At 34.8% G+C, this 26,696-nt stretch overlaps 1 long non-coding RNA gene across 1 annotated transcript in view; it reads right to left on the bottom strand.

Moving 5' to 3' along the window:
* Positions 1-26,696, bottom strand: part of LOC125754064 (uncharacterized) — a 121,569-nt gene that overhangs the window by 48,827 nt on the left and 46,046 nt on the right. Inside the window, exon 2 of the long non-coding RNA XR_007407355.1 lies at positions 9,034-9,121. This is a non-coding gene — a long non-coding RNA (uncharacterized LOC125754064). The remainder of the gene's footprint in view (positions 1-9,033; positions 9,122-26,696) is intronic.

Below are 26,696 nucleotides of genomic sequence, written 5' to 3' on the forward strand. Positions count from 1 at the left end.
GAAGAGGCAACAGTCCCACAGGGGACTTCTGGGTTTCTGAGCAATGCAATTTAGGTAGCAATGCAAGGGAGAACAGTGAACCAGAAGTTTACTTTGGTCACATAGAGTTGGACAGATTTTGAATATATGTTTTCCAGAAATGGTTACAACTGTTTCTCCCACCCCGCTCAACAATTCTGATGACATGATTTTAACATTCTGCCCATGGAGAGGTGGGCTGTACAGTTGCTCCCTTAAATCTAGACTGGCCTGTGACTGTGGCAGAAGGATGCTCTGTGACTTGAAAACTTAGATTTTTAAAAGTGATACAGCATCTGCCTGGTTCTTGTGCAATGCCATCCTTGGAAACCAGTCCCCATGCTGCGAGGAAGTCCAAGCAACTTCTGGAGAGACCTACATGGAGATATCCATGTGGAGAAGAACGAAGGCCCCCACTTTCTCAACTCTGGCAGAGTTTCCAGCTGACAGCTAATGTTAACTTGTCAGTTAAGGTGAGTGAGCCAACTTGGAAGCAGATCCTACAACCCCCAGTTGAGCCACCTCAGCTGATGTGTGTGGAGGAATATAAGTCTACCCACAGCACCCTGCCCAGGTTACATGTTTTAGAAATCAACAGTAATAAGATACTGTACAACTATGACCTCGTGGAGGTTATAAACTGGTTATTTTCCATCACTTTTAGATGTGGCTCACAACTGAGTTAAATAAATGTTTTTATTTTAAGTCACTAGATTTTGAGGTAGTTTGCAACTGGAACAGAGAGCAAACCATAGACATAAAAAATAATGGAGAATCATTGAGAAGTAGCTTAAGTATACAAAGAGCTTAGATAGGTAAAGTTATACCCAGGTCTCATAAATTCCTACAGTTAAACACAGAAGAAATTTTTAGTTAGTTCTTTGCCTCTAAAGGTGAAATTTATGTAGTTGTGTATTTGGTACAAAATACCCAGTAAGCATGTCTAGTCAGAGAGTTTATCCCTGCTCATTCCTTTGAAAAATGCAACATATACTAAATATGCCATGGACTCCAGAGACAGAGAATTCAAAGAAGATAGAAGAAAAGGAAAACATTTATAATATGGCTTGATATGTTCATGTGCATAAATGCAACAGTAATGACAATATCGTTTTGGGACTATACCATTCAATCTTTTTATAAACTCAAAGATATTACACAAGTTTTTTAGTACACAACACTATAGACTAAAATGTTTTTTTTTTGTTTGTTTGTTATTTGTTTATTTAAGGTGCTAGCACTCTGTGATAGCTTTTCACAGTTAGGAAACTGTTTCTGTAAAATGTTGTTCTATTTTTGTGCATTCTTTTTTTTGCCTCTCCTCAACTAGGTCCTTTCACTTCTATATCTCCATCCTTCTTGCTTTCCAAGACTCTAGTCAATTTTCACTCTAAAAACATTACAGCTAAAGTATTTCTCAAGTCATTCCAACCATTGTGCTTATACTATTCATTGACTTCCTGTAAATTATCCTTCCCATTTCTCACATTTATTTTCATAATAATAAACATTTATTGAAGTCATACTATGTCCCAGGTATCCTGATGTCGTCTTCATGGTTCTCATTCCTCTCTGCTTCTGTTTTTATCACCTAAATTTCAATTCTTTGTTTTGTAACCTAAATTCTTCTCTTGTAACCAGTCTTTTCATATCACCCAATAGCTTCCTTTTAATCCTACCCTCAAGTTTATTTTATTTTATTTTTTTCAAGTTTATTTTAAAACTATTTTAAATTGAGGACTATTTTGCTAGGGCTTACAATCCTCCCAGGTAGCCACCTCAGACTTCCTATCCCCACCCTTTTCCAGTCAACTTGCACAGTTCTTTCTGTTTGCTTCTCTCCTTCTTACTCTGGCAATTACTGGAGACATGCAATAATTTATCTTGTTTGTCTTGTCTCTCCAAGAATTTAAATTTAAATTATATTTCTTCAAAAACAGCCTATTGGTTTAAACTCTTCTCATTTGTTTCATAATGTGGTCAAAGACAAAAAATGACACGTACTTAACAAAATGGAAAAACAAATGTCCTTATGATTAATCTGTTGAATTTGCAAATGAGGGATACTCTATATACAGGAAATAGATTATGGATATTAGAAATGGACATGAGGTAAAATGTATTCATTTTAACACATCTTATTTCTTATTAACATATTTAAGTGTGAGTTGTTCTGAACTCTTCAATCTTACACATACACGGAAAAGAAGGGATCTATAAAAACACAATATTTTAAAAGGTAGATCAATAGAAGATATGGTCTTTAATTTTTAAATATTTAAATTCTAGAATAGTTACTAATCTCTTTAGATTTTTTCATCAATAAAATACTCAGATTTACATGAATAAGTTACATATTTTGGAAATTAATGGTAATAAGATACTGTACAACTATGAGCTCATGGAGGTTATAAATTGGTTATTTTCCAATCACTTATAGATGTGGCTCACATAATTATCCTTCCTCACTTTTCACCTTATATATTCTCATATATTAGAGGGCTTTCCAACAATCATCCTGTTTCTTCTCATTATGTAGAGTTGCTTTTCAGTGTTGTTGAAAATGGTGTTGAAAAGAGGACAAGCATTGTCAGCTAGTGATGCTAATTGCTGCCCACAGCTGGAGAAATGAGGCAGAGATGGGTCCTCTGCATACCTTAATGCTAGACCCCTCCCCCTTCATCTAAATGGCTTACAACATTCTTGCTAATGGTCTACACCCCAACTTGGGAAACCATCAGAGTCAAAACACATCTATTGCTTGTTATCTAGTGAAAGGGGCACTTTGAGAGCAGAACCAAAAATTAAGCATGCTGAACTACTCATGTTTTTTAATTTCTTGCGTAACTGAGACAATGGGTTGCTTTTGTTGTGGCACAAAGTGAAGCCCAGATTTCACAAAGCTTTTATTAGGATAGGCTCCTTCTGCTGTGAGAGTAGAGAACTGTGTGAGCCCCAGGTCAAGACTTTTGTCAAATGGCTTTCTGTTGTGCCCAGAGTAACACTGTTGTAGCTTACTGAGTATCTCATCTGGAGATAGAGGCAAGAGATTCCAAGTCGGTGTAATCTGCCTTGAACCAGGCATGGTAATACTGGGTATGAGATTCAGGGGAGGACTACATATCATAAAGTTTGACAATCTGTCATTACATCACATCAGAATTCACATAGTTTAGCTAGTTCTGATGGGTACCTAAGCATAATCATTTATAATCGCACTGTCCAGTATGATATCTACTAGCCAGCTGTGGCTATTAAGCACTTGAAATGTGGCAAGTTTGAAATGAGATGTGCTGTACACAAAGACTTAGTTCAAAGAGAAGAGAGTGATATAATATTTTTTTAATAATGAATGAAGGTTGCAGTAATATTTTAGATATACTGAAGTAAATAAAATGTATTGTTACAGTGAAATATTCATCTGTTTTTGCACTTTGTAAAGTGCAGCTGCTAGAAAATTTAAAATAATCTATGTAGGGGATCCCTGGGTGGCTCAGTGGTTTAGCGCCTGCCTTTGGTGCAGAGCGTGATCCTGGAGGCCCGGATCGAGTCCTACATCAGCCTCCCTGCATGGAGTCTGCTTCTCTGACTGTGTCTCTGCCTCTCTTGCTCTCTCTGTGTCTCTCGTGAAAAAATAAATAAAATCTTAAAAAAAAATAATCTGTGTAGTCACATGTCATTTAATTGGGCAATGCTGGTTTGGAAATTTCTAGTAAGGCAGAGTCTGCTTTCAGTGTTGGCTTTAATCCTTTGATTTCTCTAAGGCTCAGATTCCTTCTTGCATAATAGTAGTACTCACCATACTGTTTTCATGAGGATTAATTGAGATAATGTTGGTAAAGCAAGTTAACTAGCAAATTACCTGGTACAAAATAAAGACTTAATAAATGTTGAAATATAAGCCTAAGACTAATATTCCAGAAATCTAGATTCTCCTCTCATTACTAACCATTCATGTGCCATTGAAGGAGTCACTTATTCTCTCTGGCTCAGTTTACTTAACTGTAAGATTATAGGTTTGTATAAAATATTTTAAATGAATTCATCCAAAATATTTTGTCTTTCACGGTTCCAAGAACTAAGTGTATCAGTGTGTTGGTAAGGTGTGTATTACTTAAGGGGAGACATGATAAAACAATGAAAAAGATATTGTAGTAGAAATCCAGTTATGTCTGCTAAGTTTACTCTGTTCCCCATTCTGGAGACTTCCTTCTCTACTATGCCCTTATAGTCAGAGCACCATGTTAGTATGATGTGTCTGTCCCCTGGTCACAGTTGATTGTTGGAGGAGTAGGCACTTTCCTTTCCTGGGAATTGTATTTGAGGCGAGGAGTTTCCAAATTGATCTGGCTTATTCTTTAGCGGAGGTGATGTTAACTGGAGAGTTATCAGTAATGTCCATTTTCCAACTCTGTGAACTGAGAAAGAGATGGTAGTCTATGGTATTTATAGCTAGTCTATGGTATTTGCAAAGAATGATGCAGATGCACAGAGAAGCAGGAGCCAGAGGGAAAAAGAGACGACCTCTTGGTTCCTTGTAATCCTCCAGTCCAGCACTCAACCCCTTCCTGAAACTGGGCTGCATCCTTTCCTTATGCTGTGGGAGCTATCCACAGGTTCTTAAATAAAACACCACAAAACACAATTCTCTTTGCTGACATTCGTTCAAATAGATTTCCTTAATATGCAAACTAAAATGCTTTAACTCATTTGGACATGGTCCTTATATCTAAGCTCATGGTCTAATGGAGGAAACAGGCTCACAAACCAGTCACTTAACACAATGCAAGATATTATAAGGGACCACAGAGGGAGAACAAGAAAGAGACTAATGCAGCTGAGGAAGGCGTCACCCCAAAAGTAACATTTGAGATGGGTCTTAGGAGAACAGAGGAAGCTTTCCCAGAAAGAGAAGGAAGGGAGGACATTTCTAGGGATAGGTAAATACGAGTACAAAGTATGAAAAAGAGTGTTCCATCTAGGAATTAACAAGTAGATTGATTACGAGGCCAAAGGATCTATTGGGATCTTTCAGGGTCTCAATTTACTTTTAATTCTAAGTTTCCTTAGGAATTTATAGGACAGAATGGGAGGGGGACAAACAGTGACCTTGGAATAAGGAGACTTGCCTCTTGTCCTAGCCCTGACATGGATTAACAGTATCGCTTTGGGTAATTTGTATCATTTCTTTGGGAACCGGTTTCCTCATTTAAAGAATGAGAAGATGGATACATTATCTCTATGGTCCCTTTCAGCTCAAAATTCTGTGATTCTGTTACAAATCAAATACAAAACTTTGTCACTGCTGACAAAGCATTTCTACTAGATTTGACTGGAGCAATGATTTCATTTAGATATGTTTCCTTTCTGTCAAAACAGTGTGATGTGATATACACTACATCAAAGAAGTCTTGGCCCAAAGACTTATTTCACAAACTAGGGAATTAAGAAAGTGAATTTCAATAACTAGAGTCATCCCTGAGCATAACATAGTTAGTCCTTCCATGCTTTACTTCGTTCACCTGTGCAATGGGCCCAAAGACATTGATCATATATACCTGGGTATCTTAAAGTCAATGAATGGTTGAGTTCCTTGGAGGAGAAAAATGATTCTTATTTGACTATGAAAAACAGAAAGTATTTCTCTTGAGGGTGTCTATAAGAATGCTTTTATAAAAATTGTAGTTATTTAAATGATATGATATAAGGTGGTCATAGGAATGGCAGATTTGCAAAAAATCACATGCTTCCAAATTCAGTGTATTTCTTTCATACGTGTCTTTTATATTCTCTTCTAACTTGTCTTTGGATATCACAAGAGGGAATTCTTATTCTTTCTCACTACACCACTGAGATGATCTTTTGACAGCTTGGTCTTTGAGGTTTTCTCTGTTTATATCCAAGGACAAATGCTCCACAGGAACAAGTGACACATATGTTGTTTGCTGGACACAACTGTCACCAGGCTTGGGTGTAATTGCTATGTGTAATGGAGACACAGACAAGAGGATGGGGATTATAGACATAGGTGAGGTTGAATAATAAATAGCTAATTACAATCACAACAATGAGTAAGAGGATGATAGAAAAAGGAAGCAGCACATTTCTGTGACTGTGACATGTCTAGCTTTATGTTTGCCATGTTCTTTTGAGACCTCTTTCAAAATATATAGATGCTGAAATTTGAGTTTCATTGTTGGTGAAGTACTAGTTTTCTTGATTATCAATACCAAGAAACTGACTAGCATTCTATAGTTTGCAGTGAAATTGCCCGGTACACAATTTCTATGCTTACATTTATGTTATGATATAATCTGTGGATAACACTCTTATCTACCTGTGATTGGTGGGAACAAACAGCACTTTAAAAATCTGTATGAAAGTGTTAGAGAGGGACTGTGGGCCGCCGGGGTCGGTGAAGGATCTCAAGATGGCTGGGCGAAAACTTGCTCTAAAAACCATTGACTGGGTAGCTTTTGGGGAGATCATACCCCGAAACCAGAAGGCCATTGCCAACTCCTTGAAATCCTGGAATGAGATGCTTACCTCCAGGTTGGCTACTCTTCCTGAGAAACCACCTGCTATCGACTGGGCTTACTACAAGGCCAATGTGGCAAAGGCTGGCTTGGTAGATGACTTTGAGAAGAAGTTTAATGCCCTGAAGGTTCCTGTGCCAGAGGATAAATACACTGTCCAGGTGGATGCTGAGGAAAAAGAAGATGTGAAAAGCTGTGCTGAGTTTTTGTCCCTCTCAAAGGCCAGGATTGAAGAATATGAAAAAGAGCTGGAGAAGATGAAGAACATAATTCCATTTGATCAGATGACCATTGAGGACCTGAATGAAGTCTTCCCAGAAACCAAATTAGACAAGAAGAAGTATCCTTATTGGCCTCACAAGCCAATTGAAAATTTATAAACTTGAGTTGAGGAGAAAGCCCCGGCCCTCATATTATAAACATTGGACATTAAAAATAATGATACGGTAAAAAAAAAAAAAAAAAAAAAAGAAAGTGAGAAAGTGTTAGAGATTTGTTTTATATGGTTTAATTTGGTTTTAGTTTCCTAACGGTGAACTGCTGATGTTATGAGTTTGGAAAAGTTTATGGGAAGATGTTAAAAGTGACAATCCTGCAATTGGGAAAGAAGGAAATCTATACTGTGCCAGATATTATATTGCATATTTTCATATACATTAGTGGGTATTCAGACAGTTTAAGTTGCCAAAAATAACCCAGTCAGTAAGCAATGGGATCATAATTCTGAACCTAAGTACATCTGACTTTCCTTACATTTGAGAGGGGATGACAATTCTTATTGAAGGATTTATGAATCAGTATCCATAATTATTCAACTATATCATAATGAATTTTTAAAATCTGCCTTTTAATGTTGGTAGTATATATATTTATAAATTTCTATTAGCTCTATTCCCCCCTCTCCCACCATTCCTAATACTCCACTCAAAACTAGCAGGGTTCCCAAAGCCTGGGATAGGAGCCAATCAATGTTCATTATCCATTTCATGCAGACAATGGCACGCAGAAAAAAACAGTGTAGACAGCAGAACCCAGACAGTAAGTAAGCTAAGACACTTGCCAACTCAGTGAATTCAGGAAAGAGATTAATCACTATGAGAGATTATATGAGCACAACACTTTCCTATTTTGAGCTTCCTCCTCCACCATTTTCCCTGCTGTCCACCCTACTGCCCTCCCAAAGTCATTAGAACACAACTGCTGAGCAGCATTGAACTTGAGATGTAAGAGGTCTGCAGATCACAGCTCATTGATGATATTTCCTTATATTGCAAACAATATCCAAGTTCAACAAATTGTAGTCACAATAATTATAATGCCTCAGGCATTGATATAAATACCGGGTGAAACAAAAATGAGTCCCCCAGGGTTCATGATCTAGTAAGTGAGACAAACATGAATAACCATTGGAAAGATAGCATGTTTTCATAGGGCTTACATGGGGAAGGCACTAAAATCTTAATTCTCATCCTATATCTACAAAATTGCTTAATGCCAGGAATGCCAGTGGTGCCAAGCCTCAATTTTTTTCTCTATGGAATGCTCATGGTAATGATGACTTCCTTTGCTGAATTACTTGTGTTGCATAAATACACCTGTATTATTCAATGCAGTGTTTTCTGTAGTCTTTATACAGAGGAAAGAATTTAGTCTCAGGTGAAAAATGGAAGAGAAGGAAACTATCAAATACAGCTTTAGAAATCATTGTTCAAATATTTCCTGAATAGTTTTAATATTCAATTTAAAGTTTAAAGTCCTTATTGGTAATTTTAGAACTGTGAGTATATTTGTTAAATCCCTTTGTTGCACGGATGATAAAACTGAGACCTAGAAAAATCAAGAGAATTGCTAAAGGCTACCCAGCTAACAAGTGGCTGAGCCATCCTTGGTTTGATTCTGACCTTCTGACGCTTGCCCCAATGTCCAGATGTCTAATTTCTTGTCTCAGGATACTGGGATTGGCTTGCTTTGTCAGATTCAAAGTGGAAAAATTAGTATGGCAACAAATGTTTACATTGGTATTTTTGTGTCCTCTTAGTTTCATTTTAAAATTCATTTTTGTTCATGTAACATACTGACAACTGAGTAAAGGGTGATGCAGCTAGAAAATCATCATTAAGTGCTACTATATTTAAACACATCTCTCTAAAATTTTCTTAGTGAATGTGTAATCATGTACCTACTAGCAGTTGTTAGCAAAATGAGGGAAAAGAGATTAATTTAATCCTATATCATATATACAATTCTTTGAGGTTATCCAGACTTATTTCCATCACTATAAATATATTCATATAGATTATCATGTATTCATAAGTTGGATTTCTTCTTAGTCTTTGTGTGGAAGTCAACAAAGGAGTAATTTGAAATCTAAATCATAACCACTAGACAATATAACATAATGAATAATATGATGAATAAATATACATATAATTTGTCTTACCTTTGTCCCTTATTTTGATTGGTCGGTTTTTGATCATACCTGAATGAATTTGCTAGTTTCCTAAATCCAAGTGGACATTTTCTTATTCTGGGTCTATTTTCTTTGAGCAGCTGTGATAAACCTTCTCCTGATGCACAAAACACACATAAGACAACATAAATATTAGTGATGTACTCCCAGAAAGCAAATTCCTCAAAGGTTAGGTGAAACTCCACCCCTGTTTTCTCACATGCAAAAAAGCATATCTGCATGAAACCTGTATTTTTAAGTAGTAGCTTTGTAACAAGATACCCCTAATTCTATATTCTATATTCTATAGAATTTCTATATTCTATATTTTCTATATTTTCATTTGAGTGCTCCAGTTTTGCAAACCATCTTTTAGTGTGTACTCAATAAACTTTTACTAATCACAAATTCAGTAATTCATTGGTTTTACATCTGCTATTTATGAACTTTTGACTATCCATCCATCTAAATGTTCATCCATCTATCCATCTACCCACCCACTCATCCATCTCTCTCTCTTTCTCAATCATTTTCAAACATTAGCATATCAGCTATTCTCAGTAACTTGCCTCAGAAGTGGTTAGCTAAACCAAGGTATCAACAACATTGGTTGGGATTACTTCAGTCACAAAAGGAGGGAATACATATCTGTGTGAAGTGCAGAGGGTTAGCCACTGAAGTAAACATGTCACCTTCTGATGGCCAGCTCTGCCAGGAACGTTTGTATTATCTGGCACTGCCTGGTCTAGAGGTTACAGAGTGTATGAAGACATTTGATAAACTATCATACTTTTGGTCTTTGTGTATTTTAAAATCTATTAAGTGTAGATTAATGTTCAAGACATATGAGGCTAACATTTCTATCGATTAATATAAACAGTGTGTGTGTGGTAGGGGTAATGACAAATATCATCACTTCATTTTCAAAAGATTCAGAGACTCTTGAGTCCCTGGGAATGCTGCAGACCACACTAAGGCCCACTTGTATATAGTTAGTGAGATGGCCTTCGCCATTACACCCAGTAGGGTTTCCAATTTGGCCACCTCCCAGCAGTGCTAGCCAGTCACTTTTCCTCGTGATATCTACTTCCTTATTAGGAAAATGAGGACAAGTATTATGAGGACTGAATGAAATAATGTATATGAAGCATTTCCCAAATTCCTGGCACAGTATGTACTTCACAACAACAACAACAACAACAACAACAACAACATAATTCTAGTAACTCATACCAGGATGCAATTAGCAAGGCAGCCAAACACTATTTCAGATTGTTTCCTATTTTAGGGGAGAAAGTTCAAAGTTCAGGGTGCCACAGGCTGGTGTCTATGCTTCATACCTGACTAAAGAGATTGTCACATAAATTCCAAAAGAAATTCCAAAGGATATTCTTTCAAAAGCAAACTAACTTCTGTGGATCACCTCATAGGAAGTCATAGACACATAAAATTCCCCTTTCTAGAATACTGCTTTGCTATATTGATTGTCTTTTACTAACTTAACCTTTCTGAGTCTGTTACTCTTTCATAAATGTTGTTAGTGTTTGGTATACTGGATGTTAAATGGATAGTGCAGTATATTGATTCTGAATCTAATTTTGGTTTCCAGGGTATTGAGGATAACTGAATATGGCATTTAGAGCATTCTGATACTGCATGAGAATTTTCTAAAATATTTTTGTCTGAAAAAATGGCATTATAAGCACATTTAAAGAGTTTCTAGTAAAAATTAAGTCTGTGCAGTTTTTTTGTTATTGAAGATATCATTAGGCAGCATTGAGGAACTAAATTTATTCCAATAATCATTACAATGATGAAAAAATTCCTTGCTTCAATAATTGATTTATGCTTCATTTAAATGGACAGAATAGCTCCAATATAATTTCTTATTAACTCTAATGACGAATTTTAAAGTAGCATGACTCTGAAATAAAGATGAAAATTCCCCCATACAACTTATTGCATTTAAATGGATTTAATATTTAATATTTAAAAAATCATTTGATGTAAATAGCCGTCATGAATCACTGCAAATATACTAAGATGTAATTAAATGCTTTTTTCTTTTTAAATGCATCTACTTGTTTCATAATAAATTATTTTTGTACTCTTTCTTCTTTTAAGCGGTGGTGCTACTTTTGAAATTATTTTTGGTTATGAAATCACATCAATGCTAAAATTTAGCAAATTTCTAAAAATATGTTCTCTTAGGTAAATTCAAAATAATGGAATTATTGCTCACCATTTGCTCTTATCTTGAAATTATTAAACCATGTTCGTGAACAATCCAATTTCTAAGACAGAAAGCTGTCTTTTCCTCTCCAGAGGGGGGCAAGATTCTGTACTTACAAAGCTTTCATTGGATAAATTGTGCAGAAAACTATTCTGTGACCTTGCTCTGTACTTGAAATATTCTGGTGAGACAATACATGTCATCAACTGAAGTACAGACGAGAGTAATACAGTTCCCATTGGTAGATCCAGAAATCAGGCACTTAGGAGTTCAGTGGTTAGAGCAGCTGCCTAGGAGTTCTAGGGTCTGTCCGAGGCACTGTGAAATCAAGAGTCCTATCGAATTATTTCAGGTGTGGTCCCCATCAGAAGTGTGGGCAGTGTGGGCTATTAGCAGATGTCTTTTGGCCCTCAAGAATGCGGCCAAAGACACACGCATACCAACAACTAAGAACAGATTAGAATCCTGAGCATTCTCTAATACATACTCCAGAAAGAGTAAGTGTATTATGAATATACTACAAATTGTCAGGAAAACAGCATTTCTGCCTGAGTTCAGAAGTTCTGATGTACCCAGGACTAGGCTCTGTGAACTGAGTATGCAGCAAGAAAAGAGTCTTGAAGAGGAGTCAAAGACTTAGTTTAGTTTCATTTATTCACTTGAGGGTATTCAAGTCACCTTTAGAGACTTTAATTTTCTCACCTGTTACATAAGAATGCTTTCATAGGGGTGCCTGGGTGGCTCAATTGATTAAGTACCCCCAACTCTTGGTTCGGGTTCAGGTCATGATCTCAGGGTCCTAGGATCCAGCCCGGAGTCAGGCTCCCTGCTCATCAGGAGTCTGCTTGTCTCCTTCTTCCTCTGCCCCTCTCCCTGTTCGCATGTGTGCATGTACTCTCTCTCTCTCTCTCTCTTTCTGTCTCAATCCATGAATAAATATATTCTTTAAAAAAAGAGAGAGAGAATACTTTCATGGAAAGGCCATATAACTTAAAGCTGCTTAAAATTAGGATGGCTATACTATTTTATGACCTAAACCAGGACACTTTGCGACTGAAGGAGGGGTGCACTGATAAATATACTGGGCAATATACATAAGCCAGGACTATCTTGGTACAGAGAGGCATATGTTCCCTCAAGGTATAGCACTTTTAAAACTAGAAAGCACTTTATAGGGCACCTGGGTGGCTTCGTCAGTTGAGCCTCCAACTCTTGGACTCTTGATCCTGACTCAGGTCATGGTATTGAGCCCATCTAAAGTCCTCTGTCAGGTTCCATTCCCAGCAGGGAGTTGGCTTGAGATTCTCTCTCTCTCTCTCTCTTCCTTCTCCCCAACCCCTGCCACTTGCATGCACTCTCTTTGTCTCTCTCTCAAATAAATAAATTAATCTTAAAAAAAAAAAAAAAACAAGAAAGCACAGTTCAACTATAAGATATGATAATGGTAGTGGTGATGGTATCTGAAGCCTAGCTTCCAAACCCAATTTCTTAAGGTGCAGAGAGCTTTTCTGTGACATCATGAGAAGGAAATGCAGCCTGCACCACCTGTGATATTTACAATGGTTTATGATGGAGTACATGTACTCACAAAGTGGTATTTCTGGAAAAGAATTTAACTAAAGTCTTTTTTTTTATTTAAATGGCTTTATGTCTCAAAGTCTTATAGAATAGTTGCTTAAAGATTAATCTATATGTTTCTAAAGTAATAATAAGCAAAGCTCCTTTCTCAATTTTCCCTTCTTTAAACCAGTCTTTGAAATAATGTAATCAGAAATGATGGATGAGGATATCTTTGTATTTTCCCAGTTTAATAGAGCTCATAGAGGAAAAAAAAAGGTTGTATGCTATTTTTCAAGGTTATTATCATAGTTATTAATTTTTCCAAGAAAATGAATCTATTGAGTTGTATAATCTTGATGTTTACTTAGAGAATATAATTTTTCATTAGCAAACTATCTTTTTTCTGTGTCTCTCTTGTGCTTGGAGAAGAGAGAATAGAGGATTAAAATGCATATTTTTGCAATTGTTTGATGTAATTCCAGAAAACAAAATTTTTTGATATAATTCCAGAAATAGAAAGCATTATTTATTGAAGTTTGTAGTATTTAATCAACATGTGCAATGTGAAAAAAAGTTCAGATCAGCTACAATAAATTTGGCTTTTTTTTTTCCAACAAAGCTATTACAAAAGATTTATTTTTTATGGCATTTTAGTATTAAACTTAAATGTTAGAATCAGTGCTGTCAGGAAATTTTTCTAAATAATGGGCTAACTGGCTTTAGGACCTTTATTCCTAAGAATCCATAGGTGGCCTAAATTTAGGATCATCTATTTGATAAAGGGAATATACTAGACTCATCACATACAGCTGGATGATGTCAACAAGAATAAATGCCTTAGCATATACTGAGTAAGGACTAATAAGAACAAATTATATTACCAAATGCAAGAGGCATGACATTTATCTTCTGGACCCGAAAATGCACAAATTTTTAAAAATATTTATTTATTCATGAGAGAGGCAGAGACACAGGCAGAGGGAGAAGCAGGCTCCCTGCAGAGAACTCGATGTGAAACTCGATCCCAGGACCCCGAGATCACGCCCTGAGCCGAAGGCAGATGCTCAACCCCTGAACCACCCAGGTGTCCCATCCAAAATGCACAAATTTAATAGCAGTTTGGGCATTACAGACTTCTTTTTACTATAAAAATTAAAAATCATTTAAAATAATATACAATGGAAAGACAAAGATTAAAATTCAAGAAACTGCTACGACTCAACTTTTTTTTGATGCATATGTATAAAAATCTAAAAATAAGGCTACAAGTATTAAGAGTTGTCAACTGAATCATGTAAACACTATTATTGGTCAATCTAGAAAAAGGCATCATTCACATTTGAAATTGGATTGGAAATTCCACACTTTGAAAAAAGAAAAAGTAGGTGTTTATAATGAACCATGCATTTTATAAATAGGTACCATTTTGTAACCAGGTACACTGGATGGCTAAAAATGGCTTATGCTTTTTGAAACTGTTCTCCAAAATAAATCATATACCATATAACATAACTTACTATCTCATTTTGTTTCTGAAAGCATAAAGCATCTGTATATTAGAGTATGTTTAAGTTACAAAGGGTAGAGATTACAAGGCATAGTTTTATGACTTCAGTAATCCTTGAGATTTTGTTTATATCAAAGGTAGTCATAATAAAGGTAGATTTTATGATTTTTCCTAACTTCAGCTTCATTTTACCAGTTCATATAAACAATCAGTGATATATATGATTTTTTCACATAACTAAGAATTTTGCTGCAGAAACACAACACATATTTAGAATAGGCTTTATTTGTAAATTATACTCCTCATATTTTCTGCTCTTAATTTAATGTAATTGAATTATTTCTGCTCTTAATTTTAAAAGCATGAAGCCTCAACATCCCATAGCCTGATAACACCAAGATTATATTAAATTTGCTTTTTCTACATGGCCCTCTAATTTTTTTTTTTTATTTTTTTTATTGGTGTTCAATTTACTAACATACAGAATAACACCCAGTGCCCGTCACCCATTCACTCCCACCCCCCGCCCTCCTCCCCTTCTACCACCCCTAGTTCGTTTCCCAGAGTTAGCAGTCTTTACGTTCTGTCTCCCTTTCTGATATTTCCCACCCATTTCTTCTCCCTTCCCTTATTTTCCCTTTCACTATTATTTATATTCCCCAAATGAATGAGAACATATAATGTTTGTCCTTCTCCGACTGACTTACTTCACTCAGCATAATACCCTCCAGTTCCATCCACGTTGAAGCAAATGGTGGGTATTTGTCATTTCTAATAGCTGAGTAATTAAAAAAAAAAAACTATTTGGAAGTTGTGAGGAAAAAATGTAAATTTTTAAAATTTTTGTTGGACAGTAGTGAATACAGATCTGCAGTCTTCTGAATATGTCATTACATACTAGCTAACATTTATTAAGTACTTACTGATTGCTGGCTCAGTGAGGATCCAGTTGATTCTTATCCAACTTTATAAGGTTGATCCAACTATTATTCTTTAACAGATTAAGACACTAAGACTCAGAGAGGCTAAACAACTTGCTCAAGCTCCACTTGGTATTAAATGTTGGAACTTGTTCTGAAACACAGTCAGATTCTAATGCCTGAACGTTTGACTACAGTAGAAGCCATTTTATGAAGCTCAATTAGGGCCAGGAATTGGTCACTTGAAAGAAAACCCTTTAGAAGAATTATGACTAAAGTTACAGACATATATGCAGACATTCCTCTACTCTAGACTGTATTCTTCACAATTTTGAGTTTCAGGATCTTTAAGTGATACAAAAACACGTGTAAAGAAATATAAATAAGTTTCTATTCTAGATTCTTACAAATTTTGTTTCTAATGCTTTATGGTTGTCTCATCCACACTTAAATGCACAGCAATTAATTTTTGCAAAAAGCAATTTGTCTTTATCCAGTTTAACACATTCATCATTTTGATTTTAAGAAAAACTTCCTTTACGTACTTGTATTTAATTATTTCATGTATTTAAGTTATGAAATTACAATAACTATTATGGCATAAATATGATTCGAAATGAAAATAATATGCCTTAGGAATTATACAAGTCAACTGGCATTCAACACATCCTGGAGACATTAGTTTATATGTTTTTTAAAAAAATAATGAAGACCCTTCACTCTCTTTCTGGCTGTCGGTAGGCTGTACAAGCCCTTGTTCTTCTAGTATTCTTAGAATATCTCTGGATGAGAGAAGTTGTATAAATGCAAAGTAGGAAAAAGGCAATCTCAAGATTACAAGCTGCTCCAGTGTGATAATACATAACCTAAGTATTATGATTATGAATAACATGTGCTCTTTAAAATTTATGTGTATATAAGTATATATACATATACATGTGTTTTTGTGTATATACATATGTACTTTCATGCTTAAATCTTAAATATTTTGGGCAATTTTTATGTGCTTTTATGCTTTCCTAAAAGTCTTCTATTCAAGCATAAAAAGTGTGTTGCAAAAGCATTAAGTGATAAAAAATATAACCAAATAAATTATGTCTCTTCATTCTAACCATTATATTCTTGAACATAAAAATGTTTAGCAGCCCATTACAGAGCAATCTTTGCCATATATTGCATTATAATGACATGATAATTAAAACATATTTTAACGAAGGTATATATTTTTGACTTGATAAAATAATTTGAAATATGTCAACTCAAAACACATAATCTTGATTATTTTAGCAAAGTAAAACAGAGGCACTTTTATTTTAATAAGAAAATGCCAGGCCTGAAGTCACACCTTCCTGTGCATCTAACAGTATTCTCATTTTATCATATTTTAAAAATCCACACCTCATATTTTCTGTTACCTTATATGGATGGTGCTAATGACACACGTAGTAAACCTTCTCTTAGCTTTGTAGTTGAATAGGATTTGTTTAATTTCAGCTGTCAAAAAATGTGAAAAAAACCCACACCACATTCTGGTAACCCTAGGAGTTAAAATATGTTAGAAATATGAAAGTAAATGTTTCACAAACAACAATAATTTATTGATCACATTCTCTGCCAGCATAAAATTAGAAGTGCAGAATCTGATGATTTGGGAAGCCTGATGACTACACTTTTTGAGTGTTTTAAAATAAAACTTTAAAAAAGTTTCTTTTTAAAACAGGTAAAAGGACTTAAAAGGTTGAGAGTGGTGCCTAATTTTCTTACTGTATGTCAACGGGAGTTATTCCCTACAATGTTTCACAAAGTATTTTCTCAGTGATTTAAATTACACGGAAACCTCTACATTTAATCATTAAGACAATAAAGATAGGAATAAAGAAAATAATTCGCAGGGCATCTGGGTGGCTCAATGGTTGAGCGTCTGCCTTTGGCTCAGGTCATGATCCTGGAGTCCTAGGATCGAGTCCCATGTCGGGCTCCTTGCATAGAGCCTGCTTCTCCCTCTGCCTGTGTCTCTGCCTTCTCTCTTTCTCTCTCTCTCTCTCTGTGTGTCTCTCATGAGTAAATAAATAAAATCTTGAAAGAAAGAAAAAGAAAGAAAGAAAAGAAAGAAAGGAAAGAAAGAAAGAAAGAAAGAAAGAAAGAAGAAAGAAAGAAAGAAAGAAGAAAGAAAGAAAAAAGAAAGAAAGAAAGAAAGAAAGAGAAAGAAAGAAAGAAAGAAAGAAAGAAAGAAAGAAAGAAAGAAAGAAAAAAGAAAGAAAGAAGAAAGAAAGAAAGAAGAAAGAAAGAAAGAAAGAAAGAAAGAAAGAAAGAAAGAAAGAAAGAAGAAGGAAGAAAGAAAACTACTCTCCCTTGCCATTTCTTTTTAATCCCATACCTTTGATTATATAGTATAAATGATTCGCTGTATTTAGAAACTCATGATGGCTCCAAGTTTTGTCGTTCACTGGAAACTACCTCACCCAAGTTTGCATGTCCTCCCAGGGTTTGGCTGATAGAAGAATACAAATTTCCCCTTGCCCCTATTTTACCCAACTCTGAAAGTTTCCTTGGAGCACAAGCATTCTCCCATGAGTTTGATGAGGCCTTAATCACAACTTCATTCTGGTCAGCTTATCCCCTTGCCCATTGCTGCCATCCTCATTTTCTCAGGAATATGCCTCAGAGAGGTATCTCCCAAGAGCTCACCCCAATGGACCGTCTTTGCAACACTCTGTCTTCAGACAGTTCAATCTAAAACAGCGTTAATGTGTATGTTAATAAATGCAAGGAGAAAGTACCAAAAAGGATACAAAGCAAATCATTTATACTATAGAATTGAGGGTATGTACTAGTAAAACATCTCTGGCACAATGTGTATCTAAATTGCAGATGACAGCAGCTACCTCTAGTTGGTATGGATTTGGACAAAGCAGAGAGGAAGAGTTTCATTATTTACTTTCTTCATTTAAAAAGAGAGAATAAGTAATGATGGAGCTATAAATGATTTTTATAGTCTATTAATGGCTTTTCTATGCTTTCCAAATTTTCTGTAATGGACATGTATTAATTATATCTCATAAGAAGGCGACATTTAAGGGTTTCAGGAGTCCATTGCTAAAGGAATAGTTTTGTAAGTTTTCTTAAAGTGTAGGTGCTTTATTGATTGATTGATGTAATTACTTGAGAGAGAGACAGCACACAGGAGGGGCAGAGGAAGAGAGAAAAGCAGACTCCCAGCTGCTTCCCATGGCAGGGCTTAATCCCAGGTCCCTGGGATCATGACCTGAGCTGAAGGCAGATGCTTAATCTACTGAGCCACCCAAATGCCCCTATATATTAATTTTTATGGTATAAAAGCCTTCCCATTCAAGGGCATAGTATGTCTCTCTATTCACTCAAGTTTTATGTTTCTTAATTAAGTTTCATAATTGTCTTCTTAGAAGTTTTGTACCATCATTATTAAATTTATTCTTTGGTATTTTATATATTTTTTTTTATTTTTTTATTTTTTTATTTATTTACTTTTTTTATGGTGTTCAATTTACTAACATACAGAATAACACCCAGTGCCCGTCACCCATTCACTCCCACCCCCCGCCCTCCTCCCCTTCTACCACCCCTAGTTCGTTTCCCAGCCAAACTACCTGGTATTTTACATATTTTTGTTGTTATTATTAATTGCATATTTCTCTATTTTTGTTTTTAACTATGATTAAATATTTTATTTTTATTTTTTAAAGATTTATTTATTCAGAGAGAGCGAGAGAGAGGCAGAGACACAGGCAGAGGGAGAAGCAGGCTCCATGCACTGGGAGCCCGATGTGGGACTCGATCCCCGGTCTCCAGGATCACACCCCGGACTGCAGGCGGCGCCAAACCGCTGTGCCACTGGGGCTGCCCATGTTTTTAACTATGATTGATGTTTATTCATTCATTAATTTATTCAGCAAATATTTACTGAATCCATACTTTTTATCAGGCACAGTTCTGGGCAATAAAATAGTAGGTAAGATAAAGAAGTTTCTTGCAGTTGTGCAGGTTACATTCAAGTGGTGAGAAATAGAAAATAAACACATGCACATGTATTAGGTGGTAATAAGTGCTATGCCAATAATTAATTAATTAATTCACTTAGAGCAAGTATAAGCAGGGAGAGGCAGAGAGGGAGAGAATCTCAAGCAGATTCTGTGCTCAGAGTAGAGCCTGTCATGGAGCTCAATCACCCTGAGATCAGGATCTTAGCCAAAATCAAGAATTGGATGCTTAAAAAAAAAAAAAAAAAAAAAAAAAAAAAAGAATTGGATGCTTAACCGACTGAGCCATCCTGTGCCCTGCCAATAATTTATTTTAAATTAATTTCCTCATGAGACCACCTAGGGAAGAGTACATAGCTGTATAACAGGACTTAATTCCTGAGTCTTGAAGCTCTCCAACATTGGGAATCAGTACAAAGGACAACAGGCCATTAGCATGGACAAATACATAGTGACCAGTGAGATAAGACGGAAATTAACATGTTTAGTGTCGTTAAAGCCAAGGGAAGAGAGTGTTTTCAGGAAAAAGGAGCAGCCAACTTTGTCTAATGTTCCTGAGAAGTCAAATAAGATGATAATAGAATATTGAATATTTGAATATTAAATATGTAGACTAGAGTGTTAGTGATTTTACAAGTATAGTTTAGCAGGTTAGTAGGAAGAAGATTCTGATTTGAGAACACTCATATATATACAGATATATATACACCCACACATACACGTATAGTCAACTATTGCATATACTCTGATTTGAATATATATGTCAAACATTAGAATAGCAACAATAAGAATGATGGACAATATTCATAGAGCCAGGCATTCTAAGCACTATACACATATTGACTCATTTAATCCTCACAATAACCCAGTGAGTTAAATATTCTTGTCTCCCCACTTTTCAGATGAGAGAACAGAAGCAAAGAAAGTTTAGGGAACTAGCATAAGTAACTCAGCGACAGGCATGCAACTAAACTTTATTATTATTTCAAAGCAAGTCAGTTGATTCTCTGAGACTTACTAAAGATGTGATTATATAATCTATAAATAGTGGTAATGCTTTTGCTTTTAGGGTGCTTCTATAATATATATATCATATTGCATTTGATTGAACCTCAAAAACAATACTAGTGACAGTAAGCATCCTTGCCTTGTTACTAAAGATAAATAAAAAGCTACTAACATTTTTTTCATTTTCTTTGATGCTTATTCTTGGCTTTTGGTAAATACTATTTAACTTACAGAGAAATGCTTCTTCAAATTCTTAACTCAGTTTTTTTTTAAAGATCTATTATAGCAAACTGAATTTTGTCAAACATCTTGTCAGCATCTAGTAATGTTATCTTTTTTCCTCTTTTAAAAGACTTATATTAATAAACTTCCTATGTTTACATGTTAAGCCATGTTTACATTCCTTGAGTAAATCTACTTGGCAGAAATGATTATTTATAATGATATTCCTGGAGGGGGCTGGGGGATTGGTGAAATAGGTGATGAGGATTAAGGTGTGGACTTGTGATGAGCACTGGGTGATGTATAGAATTGTTGAATCACCACTCTGCACACTTGAAACTAATATAACACTGTATATTAACTAACTGAAATTAAAGTAAAAACTTAAAAAAAGGATATTCCTGGATTTTTTTTTTTGCTAATACCTAAACATTTTGCTTTGCGATGCTGGATCTAGCATAGTACTCTGTAATTGTATTAGTATTTCTGTAAAAAAAAAAAATGTGTGTGAATATTCATACTAAGAGCAATAAGACTTAACAGGTCAGGGTTTCCTTACCAAATGAATTTTTAAAAAAGCTTTTGGTGTTGAATGTAAGAACTGTGGGTAGAAGACACTGCATCTGCAAAAGAATTGTATGCTCCTTTAAAGTTACATCTGCATCTGATCCTCTGTCTTTTCAAATTATAAGACTTTGTAACTATTAATATGTTTAAAATTTCTATTCCTCTTGGAATAGAATATAAATTAAATATAAATTAAATATAAATGTTTAGCATTTATATTTGGGGGGGCATGTATCCATTTTCCTATTTTCAAGTTTATTGTGAAGAGAAGTATGGAGATGAGAAATTAGCCAAGCGCTGGAGTTTGAAAAATGTTTAGGATCCAGAATGAGAAAGAACATCAAGGTAGGAATCAGAAAAGGAATAGATAAAAAGCTGCAAGGCATTTTTGTTAGTATACAATCATATGTAGAAAATTTCATTAGAGTTAAAGGAAAGAAAATTTCACAATGAATTCATCTGGTTCTAGGCACTAATTTAATTAAGGGTTTATGTCCACTTCACCTGGGGTTTAAGTTCAAGCTGGACTGTGCTTATTTTGGGTGCCTTGTAGACAGTGTGTGTCAGATATAGAGACTCCTAATACCCAATTAATCTTACCAATATCCTTGAGTGTATAGTCATGTGTATTCAGTGTGTACTACTAAAGAGATACTGAGGAGCAAAGGGACTTTAGGGAGTTCAGGAATAATAGGGGAAAACCTCTGATTTAGGAAAGATCAACCAAATCCTACAACACTTTCCCATTCTAGTCTTCTCAGTGCTTCCATTAATCCTCCCAAGTTAACATTCTCATACACTTGGGAGGATTAATGAGAATGAGACCCAGAATGAGCGTATTCAGCTGCAACCTAATCAACTACATTGTTGATATTTCACTTTCAAGTTGAAAGCTGGAAGATTTTGAGTTTTTGCATGTTTCTCAAGAAGAACAATCTTGAGAAATTCAGTCAATTGTGATGTCTAGATACTCCTGGAAACTATAAAGCAGAATTGATTAGTTGTTGGAATTTATAATAGTGCCCTTAATATATATTTAGCTTAATGTGTAAGTTCATATCCTCTTACTTATCTTTTTCAGACCAAAGTTATTCACTAAGATAAATCAGTTAGAGGAAGGAAAACATCTAATAGCTTAAAATTCCCAGTGATCAACAAGTTATAAAATCGGCTATAAAATCGGCCTTGAAACTTTTAAATTAATAATTTGGTGGGAAGAATTACAAAAAAATGCTATCTGTTGTAATCTTAATGTGAGAGTTGCATTTGACCTCTTATTTGTATCTCCTAGTCTTCTTAGTCATGTACAATATTCTGAACAAAATGGATTTCTATGCCTTCATATAATGTTTCTATAGTTATTCCAAAATCTAATTTAGTTGGATTTGTTTTTGATTTGGATAACTCTTCTTCCAACCCCCAATTTAGACTGAATTATTTTTAGCTGGTAGGTTTCTTGTTTTTGTTTTTTCTTGCTGACCATGAACCAGATCAATACAGATTGACTTTAAGAAGTTTACATAAACTTCTGGTTCCAGAAAAACAAAGGGGTCTTTGTAGTTGAAATAAAGATATGTTTACATTTCCTTCTGTTAATCTGCCTATCAGAATATCCACCATACAGATGTTTCTAGGCAAAAAGTATCAGTGGTATTTACCGCGTCGTTCAAAAGCTTCACAAAAAGAACTTTTTTCAAAGCCTGCTCTTTTCCTTGGCAATCACATCTAGCCAGAGTTTAAAGATCATGTTAGAAGATCATACAGTGATCTTTAATTTGTAATCAACTGTGCCCTTTTTAGAGAAGGCTGTACTCGTCTGAATGCAATGTCAGTAGAAGAAATCAGATGAGGTTAAATCATGTTTGTATTTTCTGTTCTCAGTCTGTCATCATTCCTCTCTGTGACTAGTTTCTTCGAAGGTAGTAATTGACTGAATGAGATTCCCAACTGCATAAAACATGGGAACACTTTGAATTTCATGGCAAAATTCCTGGCACTTGGCAGATCACTGAGATGACATTTGGGACAACAAATTTTCAGAAAGAGACAGGGAATATAATCAAGAATAAATGAAAGAAACACTGGGAGACAACACGGGGAAAAATGATTTGGGGGTAAAATAGAGAATGTTTATAATGTGCAAAATGAAATGACCCTTTGGGAAGTACCTGTAAATTTTATATTTCATTATGGAGTGATTTCCTTTGTAAATTTCAGAACTTTTTCTTTTTTTCCTCATTGATAATAAATTCCATTTTTAATTATTTCCTTTTTTGAGTTGCTGCATAATTTTAATTTAAAATGAGTTTAGGATAGTCGGACAGCCTCAAAGTAGTGGTTATGAAGTTTTTCTTCATAGGAAAAATTCTCTTCCTCGGCTTTGCTCCCTTGATGCATTTTCTAATCACCTCAATTGGAATTGATGCTTGCACAGTCTTTGAACAACTGTTTTAAATAACCCACCTGCATTTGGTATGTGTTTCTAAACAATCTGTGGTATTTATACGCATACCTCATTTGTTCTCCCTCTCTGACTCCAAAGAGGTACCAAAACAACTTGGAATCAGTCATATTACAAAAAAGCAGGGGATAAGTAAGTAAATTAGTAAATATATTAATATACCTATGGCAATTAACTAGATCTTGTTCAACTTTGTGTGACTTGTAGCATCAATGACAGCAACAAATCTCAATAGAGCTACCATTACCAACAGAGGCACCTTAACCCCACCCTCAATCTATCATTTTATTGTGTAATGCCTGAGTTACTGTTCTGATATACAAATCTTTTAATGTTCTCCCACTTAAAATTCTTTAATAGTTATTCATATATTTATAGATAAAGTTCTAACTCAGCTGAAGGAAGAAAGGTCTTCTTGTGAACTACTGGGTATCTGGTCCTATCCCTAGCTACCATTATAGTACACACCCTTCACTCCAAATATATCAAACTTATACTGAGTTCCTCAAATGCTCTCTTCAGGTTCTTTCACTTCTCTGAGTCACCCTACGTGGTCTTCCTTTGGCATAGAATATCTTTCTCCTTGAAACCTCATTTAATTCATTGGATTTTTTTTTTTTTAAGATGCCCCATCTTGCCTGTTGAATTTTGCTACCTTTTGTTACACAGTAAACTTCCCCCTATGATATCTTTTGAATTTTTATTGGTCAAAATTTTGTAATGCATTGGGGTACCTGGGTGGCTCAGCTGGTTAAGTGTTTACTTTCAGCTCAGGTTATGATCTCAGAGTCCTAGGATCAAGTCCCCATGTCACTTCTTTCTTTCTCTTCCCCTCTCCTCTCCCCCTCTTCATGTTCTCTCTCTCTTTCTCAAATAAATGAGTAAATAAATACATAAATAAATAAAATATTTTTTAAAAATTTTGTAATGTATTCTAATTGTTGATTTTCTTGTCTTTTTCTCCTAGTAGAGAATTCTTGAAGATCATATGTAGGTTTGTGCTTGGCAAAGTATAGTTACATAATAGGTTCTTAATAAATAACATTGAATAAATAAATACTATCTTTTGCATAAATAAAAACAAAAGAGCTATTTTAAAACAGAAGATAAAGAAAATCAATGAACACTCAGAAAAAAAAAACACAGATAAAGGTATGTGGAATGCCTATAAACAGATAATTATAATAATCAGCCTAATTGATTAGGTCATGAGGGTGGAGCCCTCATGAATGAAATTAGTGCCCTTACTAAAGAAGATCCAAAAGCCTCCTCAACTCCTCCTGTCATGTGAAAACATAGCTGTCTATGAACCAGGAAGCTGGACCTCCTCAGATGCCAAATCGGCCAGCTCCTTGATCTTGGACTTCCCAGATTTCAGAATTGTGAGCAATAGACTTCTGTTTGTAAATCACGCAGTCTATGTTAAACTGTTATAGCAGCCCAAAGGGGCTAAGATACCCAGACTGCCTTTATATCTTTGAACCTCTCCTGTAAACAGCCTATTTTGTCAAGCTGGTTTGCCCATGAATAAAGTACTTAAAAATTGTTTAGCTGTTGATTGTTCATAAAGAAATGGGAAATAAGTACTATTTAGGTTGTCAAATTGTTAATATTAAAATTGAAAAATAAGATGTCATTTTTAGCAAGAGCAGATGTTTGTGGCACATTTTTTTCAGTGCATCTGTTTATTAATGAAGGGTTAGCCAGAGCTTTGTGAACATGCGGCTTTATTTATTTAAAAAAATATTCCATTGGCTTTCAATTTACATCATAACAAAAGTGTGTATAATGTGGCAGAACTGTTTTATGTGATTAAGAACTGTTTATTCTGGATTTGTAATTAATTTAATTGTAACATCTAGAGGACTGCAATTTTGAAAAACTTTCAATCCTGATTGCCTATTATTCACATGACAACACTGAAATAAAGTGACATTATGATAAATGGAAGCATAACAAGCAGTTGTCCTGATTTAATAACATTTTGAAAGAAAAATCTGTAAAATTTTTATATAAATCATATATATATAATATATAAAAAGAAAATCTTGTTTTGCCTTCAAATTTTGCATTAGAGTTTGAAAGTTTACAATTTAATAAACATCTTACAAATGCACTTTCATCATTTAAAGCCAGCTTGAGATATTTCATATCTTGATAAAAATAGAATAAGGAAAAGAACTAATTCAGTTGCTCCATGGAATTATTTCCTTAAACCCAGGGCCCATTTGAGGTCAGTGACACACCTTCATTTGCTTGAACTATGGTTTTCACCAAATTCAATCAAACATTAAAAGGAAGTACTTAATTAGTTATGCTGCACTAACAAAGAAAAATTATTACACCTTACTAATCTATGTTATGGCAAAACCCTGACCCCACAAAAATGATTGGTGCTATTAAGGAGATTGATTGAAACACATAGGAATTATAATTCAAAGAATCAGTGAAGAGAAAGTCATCAGATTCAGACCACATTATTTCTCTATTCAGATGCTACACTAAGATTCCACATAAACTTGTTTCCAAAGCTGAATTGCATTGTGGATAGTGTTAATGAGTATGGAATAAATGTGTGATTTCCACTTCCATTTAGCTAAATTCATTTCAAATAAATTATTAGCCAATATAGTCATTTTAAATTCAAAACGTTACAGACAAAATCTTTACCACCTGAAGTATTTAGATATGAGGATTTTTAAAGATAAAACTCTATTTGTTGGTTAAAAAGAAGAGATTCTGCTCAATTAATTCCCAACAAATGTCCAAGTCACAAATTTCAGTGTAATTTCTCTCAGATTATTGCAGGAAAATCTGAATACAGGGAAAAGTGAAAAGGAGAAAAACCACCCACAATCAACTCCTATTCACATTCTTATGGTTTCTTCCTACCATTTTGTATGAAAATGAGTTTTATTATTGTTGCTCTCAAGGAAGCATTGTTATAAGGCTTTGACTAAAACATTTGAAAGGACTTGGTCTTTGTTACATAAAAACAGGGAAAATCCCAGTATTTGTATATTGGCTCATGATTATAGAAATGGGAAATTTCCTTCAAAATGAGTAATATACATACCATGTATTTATTTTTGACTCTTCATTCTTTATTTCTCTCAAAACTAAATGATAGCCTTACAAATAAATTCCAGTGACTAAATGACCATAGATCCCCCTCCAGGGCCAGATAATTCACAGAAGG

The sequence above is a fragment of the Canis lupus genome, chromosome 30 (assembly GCF_003254725.2).
Source record: "Canis lupus dingo isolate Sandy chromosome 30, ASM325472v2, whole genome shotgun sequence".
Lineage (NCBI taxonomy): Eukaryota > Metazoa > Chordata > Mammalia > Carnivora > Canidae > Canis > Canis lupus.